The sequence below is a fragment of the Tenrec ecaudatus genome, chromosome 1 (assembly GCF_050624435.1).
Source record: "Tenrec ecaudatus isolate mTenEca1 chromosome 1, mTenEca1.hap1, whole genome shotgun sequence".
Lineage (NCBI taxonomy): Eukaryota > Metazoa > Chordata > Mammalia > Afrosoricida > Tenrecidae > Tenrec > Tenrec ecaudatus.
This window is the reverse complement of record NC_134530.1, coordinates 121245970-121256634: the sequence shown is the minus strand read 5'-3', so window position 1 is coordinate 121256634 and position 10665 is coordinate 121245970. Positions and strand designations below refer to the sequence as shown.

The window sequence follows — 10665 nt, the reverse complement described above, 5'->3', positions numbered from 1 at the left end:
TTGGGTTTTATTGAGTCATAATAAATAATGAAAGTTACAATCCTTGCTCTTCATCAACAAGTGCTTTAATCCCACCTCATGTTCAGTGTGTTAGTCTGGGTACTTTAGAGAAACAAATCCACAGAAACTCATGTATAAGAGAGAGTTTTATATAAAGCTTAAGTGCATATCAAGAAAACATCCCAACCCAGTGCTCCCCAAGCCCACAAGTCCAACATTAACCCATATGTCCAACACCAAACCACAAAGTCCTCCTCCATCTCACAAAACAACAGAATGATGCCGACTGTAGGAGGAAAGCCAAGTCAGTGAATGTGTAAACATCTCAGTGCTGGCAGGGGTCTCCACACAGGTGCTCCAGCACCCAGGGATGCATCAGGGTAGGTCCATGTGGCTTCTCTTTAGGGATGTCTTACAGGAAGTGAGCCTTGCCAGCTGAAGCAGGAAACTGGCTAAGGCAGCTGCTCCCTGGTCTGACCATCACAAAACAAGAGACCCAAGAACTAAAAAGGTGAGGCTCACTGAGCCATTTATCCCTCCGCCCTTCAATTAACTCCACATGTGTTTATCAGGAAGGTTGGCACAATAAATTAACTACCTCATTCAATAAACAAGATTATATTATCTGCATATTGCAGGCTGTTAATAAGCCTTCCAATTCTGATGCCACATTCTTTTCATATAATCCAGATTCTCTGATGATTTGCTCAGCATATGGATTAAACAAATTTGGTGAGAGGATACAATCCTCTCATCCACCTTCCTTGATTTTAAACTGAATAATATTCCCTAGTTCTATTTGCACAACTGCTTCTTGATCCATGTACAAGTTCCTCATGAGGACAGTGAAGTGTTCTGGAATTTCCCCTCTTCTCAAGGTGATCCACAGTTTATTGTGGTTCAGACAGTCTAATAACTTGGCATAACCAATGAAACACAAGTAAGTATCTCTCTGGTATTCTCTAGTTTGAGCCAAGGTTCATCTGACATCAGCAACACTATCTCTCCTTCGATGTTCTCTTCTGAATCCACCCTGAACTTCTGGCAGTTCCCTGTCAATGTACTGCTACAACCATTGTTGGATATCTTAAGCAAAATTTCACTTGCATGTCATATCAGTGATATTGTTCTATGGTTTGAGCATTCTGTTTGGTCACCTTTCTTTGAAATGGGCACAAATATGGATCTCTTCCTGTCACTTAGCAAGGGCCTGTCTTCCAAATTTCCTGGCAGAGACAAATGAGTGCTTCCAGTGCTTCTTCAGCTTGCTGAATCGTTTCAACGAGCATTCCGTCAGGTCCGGGAACCTTGTTTTGGGCTCACACATCCAGTGCAGTTTGAACTTCTTCTTGCAGCACCATTGGTTCTTGCGCATATGCCACCTCCTGAAGTGTGGAATATCAACTACTGCTTTTTGGTACAGTATTCTCTCTATCTTCTCTTGATTCTTCCTTCATCATTCAGTATTTTCTCCATAAAATCTTTCAAGATTGCAATTCAACGTTTGATTTTTTTTCCATTTCTTTCAGTTTCAGAGATGCTGAGCATGTTCATCCCTTTTGGCTTTCTAATTCAAGGTCTTTATATCTTTCACTATATTTTTTCCTTGGTCTTCTCGAACTACCCTTTGAAATTCTATTCTGCTCTTTTACTTCATCATTTCTTCCACTTGCCTTAGCTACTCTATGATGAAGAGCAATTTTCAGAGTCATTTTTGACATCTATTTGATCTTTTCTAAAGTCTTTCTGTCTTTTTAATGACCTTTAGCTTTCTTCGTGAATGACGGTCTTAATGTACTCCCGCAGGTCATGGGTTCTTCTGTCATTAGTGTTCAATGCTTCAAATCTGTTCTTATATGTTTCTTAAAATTCAGATGGGACAGACTCAATGTCATATTTTGGTTCTTGTTGACTTGTTTTCATTTTCTTCCACTTTATTTGAAACTTACATATAAGCAATTGATGGTCTTTTCTACAGTCAGCCACTGCCAAGTTTTAGCTGGTGATATTGAACTTCTCCATCCTGTCTTCCACAATTATAGTCAATTTGATTTCTGTGTAATTCATCTAGGAAAGTCCATGTGTACAGTCAAATTCTGTGTTGTTGAAAAGAGGTATTTGCTATGAAAAAGTTGTTGATTTTGCAAAGTTCTATAATGTGATCTCCAGCTTCATTTATATCCCCAAATTCATATTTTCAGCTACTGTTCCTTCCAACTTTTACATTCCAAACACCAATAATTAGCAATGGATCTTGATTGCATGTTTGCTCAATTTCTACCTGAAGTCATTGGTAGAATCTTCAATTTCTTCATTACTAGCTTTTTGAGGTTGTTACAAAATATGAATTATAGTTGTATTGTTTGGATTCTCTTGAAAGTGGCTAGACATAATCTTATCACAAACAGCACTGTACTTCATTATGAATTTTGCAATGTTTTCTGACAATGAATGCCACGCCATCCCTCTTTATTATATTCTTCCTCTTTATTGTGTTATTCATGGCATGATAAATCAAATGATTTTCTGATTCAGGCTGGCCAGTTTTAGCTCACTAAATCCTAGGATATCGATCTTCATGCATTCCATTTTATTTTTTACCAATTCCAATTTTCCGAAATTCATACTTGGCACATTCCAAGTTCTGATCATTAGAAGATTTTTACAGCTATTGGGAGGATCAATGTCAATAGACCCCATGGACCATGCTCAGAATGTCTAGTCATTATTCAAGAGAAGGGAGAGCACTAGAACAGCTACCTGTTTTCAGCTTTGAGAAACGAAAGGTGTAGCACTTTTATTTTGTCAAATTCCATAGTCTAAAAATATCTCTTTGTGTTATTCAAATCTCTTGGGTTTGAAAGCTCAAGGACATGAAGCTCTATTCTGAATATTGACCCAGTTAGATAGACCTGCACTATTCAATCAGGGAGTTGATGGACACATTTCTCTCCAGTATAATGAAAACTTGACAGAATGACACCTGGGGTTGGAGAGGATGTAGGAAGCTTTGGTACAGCTGAGTTATTCTGTATGGTTCTTCTATCCATAGTCTTTGTAACACTATAGCACAAACTGGAACTGACCTATAGAATTCCCAAAGCTGTAAGTCTTTAAGGAAGGAGACTACATCATCTTTATTACTTGGGGCAACTGGTAGTTTACAACAGAAGACGTTTCAGTAAGGAGCCAAAAGCAAATACAATTCCATAAAGCCAATTCTAATTTACTGGGACTCTACAGTAGAACTGCTTCACAAAGCTGCTGAGATTACCAAGCTTGACAGGATCAGACAGCCTCCTCTGCTCTGGTGAGAAGATCCTTTGAAGTTATTTGAAATAAAAACAACCAAAAAAAAACTGCTTATATCACATTCTACTTGAAAGGAAAGAAACTTGTTTTCTCAGCATCTAGAACATTTCCCAGAAATTAAGAGATGATCCTTGGTTTCACTTTCAGTCTGACGTTTGTTCAGTAAAAAGAGATTTACTTGTCCCAACTTGACAATAGAAATTCTGTTCTCATAAGAAAAAGTACAGGAGAGCCAATGTCTGTATATTTATGAAAGAAATTAGCAGACTGTCGATGTGAGAAAGAGTAAAAGGAGACACAAATTATATTAGAATGTTCTAGTCCACTTTTGTAGATTATAGATTCATTAATGAGCATAATTTAAGTGTTCTCTTTTAACTTTGCCTCATCATTTTAGAGAATCCCAAATGATCAACTGCTTGGGTCTTATGGGACCCTGATGGTTCAATGGGTTAAGCATCAGACTACTTACCATAAAGGTACTCACCAGCTACTCCATCAGAGAAAGACGAGGCTGTCTGCTCCTGTACTTGTGATCTCAGAAGCATTATGAGGCAGTTCTACTCTGTACTATAGGGTTGCTCTATGGCAATGGGTTTGCTTTTGGTTTGGTATGACATGTTAAACTGATTTTAAAAGCCATTAGATTTGAAGTTGTGGTCCACTGGGTTAATGTTTGAGCTGAAAACTGAAAGGTCTTCTGTTCCAACCTACCAGTTTCCCCAAGGAATAAGGATGAGGTCATCTCCCTCCTTAAAGATTTATAAATTTGGAAACCCTAGAGGTCGGTTCTACTCTGCTCTATAGGATTTCTACTACACTTGATCTTAGCCAAAAGGCTGAGAAGCGATTATATAGGATTTCTATCCATCAGAATCTACTTGATATCAGAGGGTATGGTTTGGATTTAAAATAGGAATGATAATACAACATAAGCTTGTACTAAGAAATACATTTTATGTCATGAATAACACCTGTAAATAATTTAGCAGACTGATTGCCACATGTGTTATTAGCATGTTATGACAATCCCATGTTGAACAAGTAGAACTGCTCCCTGGTGTTTTCATACACCGTAAAACATGCAAAAGTCAGTATCTGTGTGAGGCTGAAACCAGTCAGGAAGGAGAACTCACTGGGTGTTTATAAGGTAGGATTTTAATGGAGGGCTCTTTGTCAGGGAGGGAAGCTGACAAGACCTGAAAAACACAGCATATGTGACAGGTTCTGGCTCTCACAGTTCTTACTGCAGTAGTCACTAGATGCAATTATAACACTAAATCACACTTCCATGCCTCAAGGAAGTCTTTAAAACTTGGAGATGTGGAGAAAAATATTTATATGAACATATATTCCATTTCAGTAGTACATCAAACTTTGCATATTAAAACAGCATACCATTTTTGACTTCTCATATTTTTATTAAAGACATGCTTATACATATTAGGGAGGATGTAAAAGGTAAGATTCCAAAGATCAATGTGTTACGGGATAAATAAGCATTATGTGAAAATTAAAAACTCACTACCTTGGAGCAAATAATGACTCAAGTGATCCTATAAAGACATAGTAGAACTGCCTCTGTGGGTTTCTCAGACTGTAACTGTGGTAGGGTTTCTGTCGACTAGACATTCCAAGCTAGGGGTGAAATCAAACCTGTCAATCAAGTCACAGTCTGATGATACCTCCTTGATGTCACAAGCCTTGATGAAGAATGAGGGATTCTTGGAACTGCGCTCGGTCTCTATTCACCTCTGCTTTTCTGCCTGATGGAATTCAACCTAACTTGAAGTATAGCCCATGTGGGCCATCTGACCCTGAGACCTGCCATGTTTCCACCAACCTTGGATCCATGCGCCTTTGCACACATCGACCTGTGATCTTTCTGCTTCTCTGCTTACTGTTCTGTGTCACTGGCATGTGACCTTATGAGTTAATTGGAGAACTAAGGTTCCCCTGGCCAAAACCATGGTATTTTCAATTGCCTTATAGGCAAGAAAATCTGTTCACTTGTTCTCAAAGACCAAACCATGGACCACTGAAGAGATAGGTAAGTTATCTGGACTATCTTGGATGTCGTTTCAGTGAAATTTTATGGAAGACTGGGGAATGAGAAGATTGCTGAGAAATGTGCACCTCTGGTTCTGACTGACCAATGAAAATAGCATTGATTGTAAGCATGGTACTTAGAAATAACAGCTCCAAGATGACCCTGAATTTTTTCCCAAGGTCATTCCTGTGATGATGAGATATGGTGCTATTCTGACGACCCCAAAAGCAAACATCAGTCAAGCCAGTGGGAGTCACCATCATCACCTTGCCCCAAAAAAGCTCTTCAAAGATCAAGAAAATGTTAATTTTTTTTTTTTAATTTATGTGAGCGGGGAAGTGAATTTGGAATTCATTCCACCAGGACAGACTGTTAATCAAGCTTTCTATTTAGAGGATCTGAAAAGATTGCTTAACAGTGTGAGATCAAAAAGGTCTGTTTGAGGCAGACAGTGGACTGGTTTTGCCACCACAACAATGCACGGGCTCACACAGCCATCTCATTGCGCCAGTTTTTGACAAAAACAAAAAAAACAGTATGCTTCTCTTGCCCCACGAACCTTACTCACCTGACCTTGATCCTTGCAATTTCTTTTTGTTTACACAAACGAAGAGGGACATGAAAGGACAGCATATATATATATATATATATATATATATATATATATATATATATATATATATATATATATAGAGAGAGAGAGAGAGAGAGAGAGAGAGAGAGAGAGAGAGAGAAGAGGTGAAGAAAAAAACAAGGGGAGGGGCTGTCAGCCATCCAAAAAGATGAGTTTGAAAAATGTTCCTGAGAATGGAATCGCAGATTTGACAAATGTATTAAGTGTAATGGTGAGTACTTTCAAGGTGATGAGGTTTTGTAAAAAAAATTTTTAAACCTAGCTCTGAAAAAACAACTCTGGGCTGGGTGGTTGGTTGGTTAGTTGGTTGGCGTGGAGGCTACCCTCTCATATGTCACTGGATCTGCTTTCCAGAAAAACAACCCAGTCTAGCGCATTTATACACTGGTTACTCCATGTATAAAACTTACTAAAACAAAATCCCCAGGATACTGGATTCTGACAGACAACATTCTACATGAGTTCCGCCTTGAAGAATAATTGGGCTTTCCTGAAATTGGTGTCTCCTCCCCTGGGCTAAATATCAATCTTATGCCTGCAGTAGGGCTTTTGTTAGATGTAATTATGCAATTAAAGTTAGTTAAATGAACTTTTTTTGTTTCTCTCATAGATCAAAATATCCCTGCCCTTGGAAATGGAATGTGTAAGAATGACTGCTGGGTTTTAGAAAACATATATAAACTGTGTTTATTGGATACTCCCACTTATGAATAGATGATTAAACTTTTTTTACATCACTTCACTCTGTGTGACTGGGTTGGTCTTGCATTGCACTGGGTATGACACATTTCAGGAAACAGCTTGTTTTAGGAAATTGGCCCTAAAAATTATTATAGTGCTTCCTCATCTTAGAGTTCCCAAACTGGCCCCTATTCCTGGAATAAACTCCATTACATTCAAATGATCAACTGAAAATGGATTTTCCACAGCAAATGGTCTCTTCCAAAACTGAAACTTGAAGCTTTTAGTTGTGAAATTCTGTGAAATCCATGTACTCTCCGCCCCACCCTACCCCCGCTAGCACAGCTTCTTGAGATTTCCTTGTGCTTGCGGCTTTCAGTTTCTGATTAGTCTAGTTCCGTTACATGACGGCCGCTTCTAGCTATTTCTACAGGCCAAGGATGTTGGAGAAGGGACATAAAAATAAAAAAATCAAGATAGAGAGACAGAGAAGCAAGAGAATCTGAAGAAAAACAAGTATTCTTACCACTTTCCCATGAACAACATCCTTTTCAGCTCTAAAAGATCTCTGTTCCAGAACACAGAGTCTACAACAAAGTTGGGGTACGGAGAGAAGGGATTCTTAAGGGTCAATTTCCTTAATAGTAACCCACTGGAAGACAGGCTGCACTCAGCCTGATGGGGGGTAACAGTTCCAATGAAGCCTTGCCCTCCCCAGGTGGCAGATGTCCCACCTCCTGTGCTCTGTGTTGAATCAGACTGTAACAGTGAGGAGAACCAGGGTTTGAAATGTGTTAGGATCATCGTTCTCCTTTGGAATTTGGTCTGTGTTGACTAAATCACCATTTCAACTGGAGCAACTTGCTCTTTCCATTCTGCTTGCATCTAAGACATTTCCAAAAGCATCGTTTTCAAGAGGGGGAAAAAGGGAGCAGAAAATTAGATTCAGTGCAAACAGGGAAGTGACTCAGTTAAATATTGTTTAAAAATCTAAATTTATGTTAAAAGGTAAATACGATGGATCAGAATAGCATGCTTTGAGGTGACATGTCTGTACTGTATCAGGAAGGGTTTTCTTTCTATAGTCCAGGGTCACGAGGACCAACTTCTCTGTGCCCGCCCTCTTTGTAAATCCATCCAAGCAGACTTTGCCTCTCTACTTTACTGGAAGACTTCCCCTGGTAAGCATTCTACCAGTAAAAGAAACATATTTGCTGACTCTGACCTCTCCCTGCCCTCCTGTAATGTACTCTAGCCTCTGGAAATTCCTCCCAAAATTCCTTGGCAGCTACTCACTCCATTCATCATCCACTGCCCTGAGGCTCTTTCCCTTTTCTGTTAGCTCCTTCGCCTCCTTTTCTCTTCCAAATGGAAAAAGAAAACATAAGGCCTAGAAGTGTGTGGCTGGCAATATCATGGTTTTTTAAAACGTTCCCTCCCCATTCTGCTGTTCAACTCCTCCTACTTTTTCAGTCTTTTCTTTCCTTCCAGTTTCCTCTCCTTTTATTTTCTGATGATAGTCAAGAAATATAATAACACTTACACTTACCTGCAACACAGATCTACCAGATAAGCTTTAGTATTGCCATCTTATAGAACATAGGCTTAAGGTGCCTATATGAGATTCCAAAGGTACAGCCATTAAGATTTGCTACAAAGCAAGCACTCTGCACTTTACCTGGTCTTTTATTTTGTTCCTATTCGGCCTTGTAATTATGTTATAGCTTACTGTTCAAAAGGAATGTATGGAAAAGGTATCAAGAACCCAATTGGAGGTCAGAGAGCCAAGGTTATCCGTAAGGATGCTGTGCTAGTGAGATACTAATTTCATGTGAACTTGAAGATGTATAGAGGTGGTATTCAATCTGTCAGGTCACAGCCTGATGGTGGCCTTCTCAAGGAGGACACGGGAATCTCCCCCTCTCTCTGCCACTGACCTTGATAGTTGGCAGAGCTGTGCCATGCTTCTGCAGACTGTGGATCTTGGAGGCTCTGCATCCAGCACCCTATGATCTTTCTGTATTCTGTATCATTGCATGTGACTGCTTGAGTCTGAGCAGGAACTTATGGTCTACTATTGGACTTACCCACTTCTACAGCTGTGTAAGCTAATTCTTGCTATAAATCTCTTTCTATATACAAACACATACAAGAGTCACTGGGTTTGCTTCTCTAGAGAACCTATCCAAACCGATGCATTTGGGGATTGACCTTCATAGAGAAAAATTAAGCTTTCACCAGGGAACACTCGAGGCTAAGACCTGGAAGGTACATCAGAAAGTATGATTGTTAGAGTTGTACTTCATTTTGTACATGTATGAACAGAGCATGCTGATCCAGCGAGAGGCACAGTTCTCCAAGTAACACTCTTGCCTTAGACTCATTTGAGAGTCAATAAAAAAGTATTTTTATTCCAATCAAAGCAGTAGGTTCCATGAGCATCTGCTGGGCCCCTGAAAGTCAAGGCAGATAGTTCGGCTCAGAAGGTCACAGCGACAGTATTTTATGATTATGATTGCAATGAGGTAATCTTGACAGATTTTTCTCAAAAACACAGGGTGCTCCAAGGATTTACCTATTCAAAAGAAGTTTTAGAAAGTTGAAAACTGCACTGATGGGAAAAAAGGCCGGGAAAGTATTGCCAGGGAATTTTGTTCCCATCACCACAATGTACCTGTTCATTCCTAGCAGAGTGGAGTCACCTGGCTTAACACGAGAACTCCATCTTGTTTCAAACTGCATTTAATGCCAGCCACCACTTAGCCCTCTTCTCCTCTTTCCTCTCCCAGCTCTCCCAACAAGACCTTGATTCTTCTGAGATGTCTCCACACCCCACCTGCCCAATTAGCAAGAAAGGTACACTATCTTGTAAGAACTTGAATTAGCACCTGCTGCTGTGCTGTTGCCCCCAATCCAATTATGCTGCCAACCTAAGAATATAACAGCTAGAATGTCCCATCCCCTGAGCCAGCCCCCTATGTTGAACTATAGAGTTAGGAATTTCTGTTCTGATTCGAGAGCTTTCCAGACACTAGCCTACTTTGGGCCCAGCTGTTTAATATAGTCTTCATTTATTAATCCCATGGTGTGGTTAATCTCGCCCATTTACAACAGTAGCAAGAGCTGTCCTTTAAGAATTTCATTGGGAAAGCTCACTCCTTTCACCCGCCAGCCCTGATTTACCCCTTTGGACTTACTTCCCCCCAAAATTCAAAGGGGATCTCTGATGATATCTGTTTCTCAATGAAAGCTTATCTGAACCCTATAAGGATCCCAAAACTCTCTCTTTCTCTCTCTCTATCTCTCTCTTTCTTTATTTTTTGCTTAAAACTTTTTTATTCAGTCTTAGATAAGACAGAGAAACTACAAAGGCAAATCATCTTAAATGAGAGAAACCAGATAAGGGAAATTATCAGCATGAATCCAATGGATTCCCACCTATTTATAGCCATAGTTTTCATAAATCCAGTACAGAACAACAGAAATCACAGGATCACAGCTGATAGTAGGCACACATTTTCGTGGCTGCAGGCAGGATTGCAGAAGTGGGGAGGGGACCCTCACTGGGATATGTGCACTCTTGCAGATTTAAAAACTTAAGGGTTGGTTCTGGCTCTCCATGCACCTGGCTATTTGTTGGTTCTGTTAGGACTCATGGCCATGTGGCCTCTAAGCCATCATCACCAGAATCCCCAGTTTCAAATAAAAGTAGATACGTGTGATGAAACCTAAACTTGCTGCCCTTGAGTCCACTATGACTCACAGCAAGGCTGTAGGACACAGCAGAGCGACCCTTCTGGGTGTCTGAGGCTGTCGATCTTTATGGGAGCAGAATGACTCATCAAAAGGCAGACCACACAATTAGAAGTCCAAAGCATGATCCACTATGTTAGCAGGGCTCCTTCACTTGTTGCTATAGAGTTGATTCTGACACATATCAACCCTATAGGACAGGGTAGAACTGCCCCTTTCCTTCCTCCCTCCCTCA

The 10665-nt window shown here is 40.0% G+C and overlaps 1 pseudogene; it reads right to left on the bottom strand.

Moving 5' to 3' along the window:
• Positions 1-3988: 3988 nt before the first annotated feature.
• Positions 3989-4163, bottom strand: LOC142438085 (U2 spliceosomal RNA; annotated as a pseudogene).
• Between the last annotated feature and the right edge of the window lie 6502 nt (positions 4164-10665).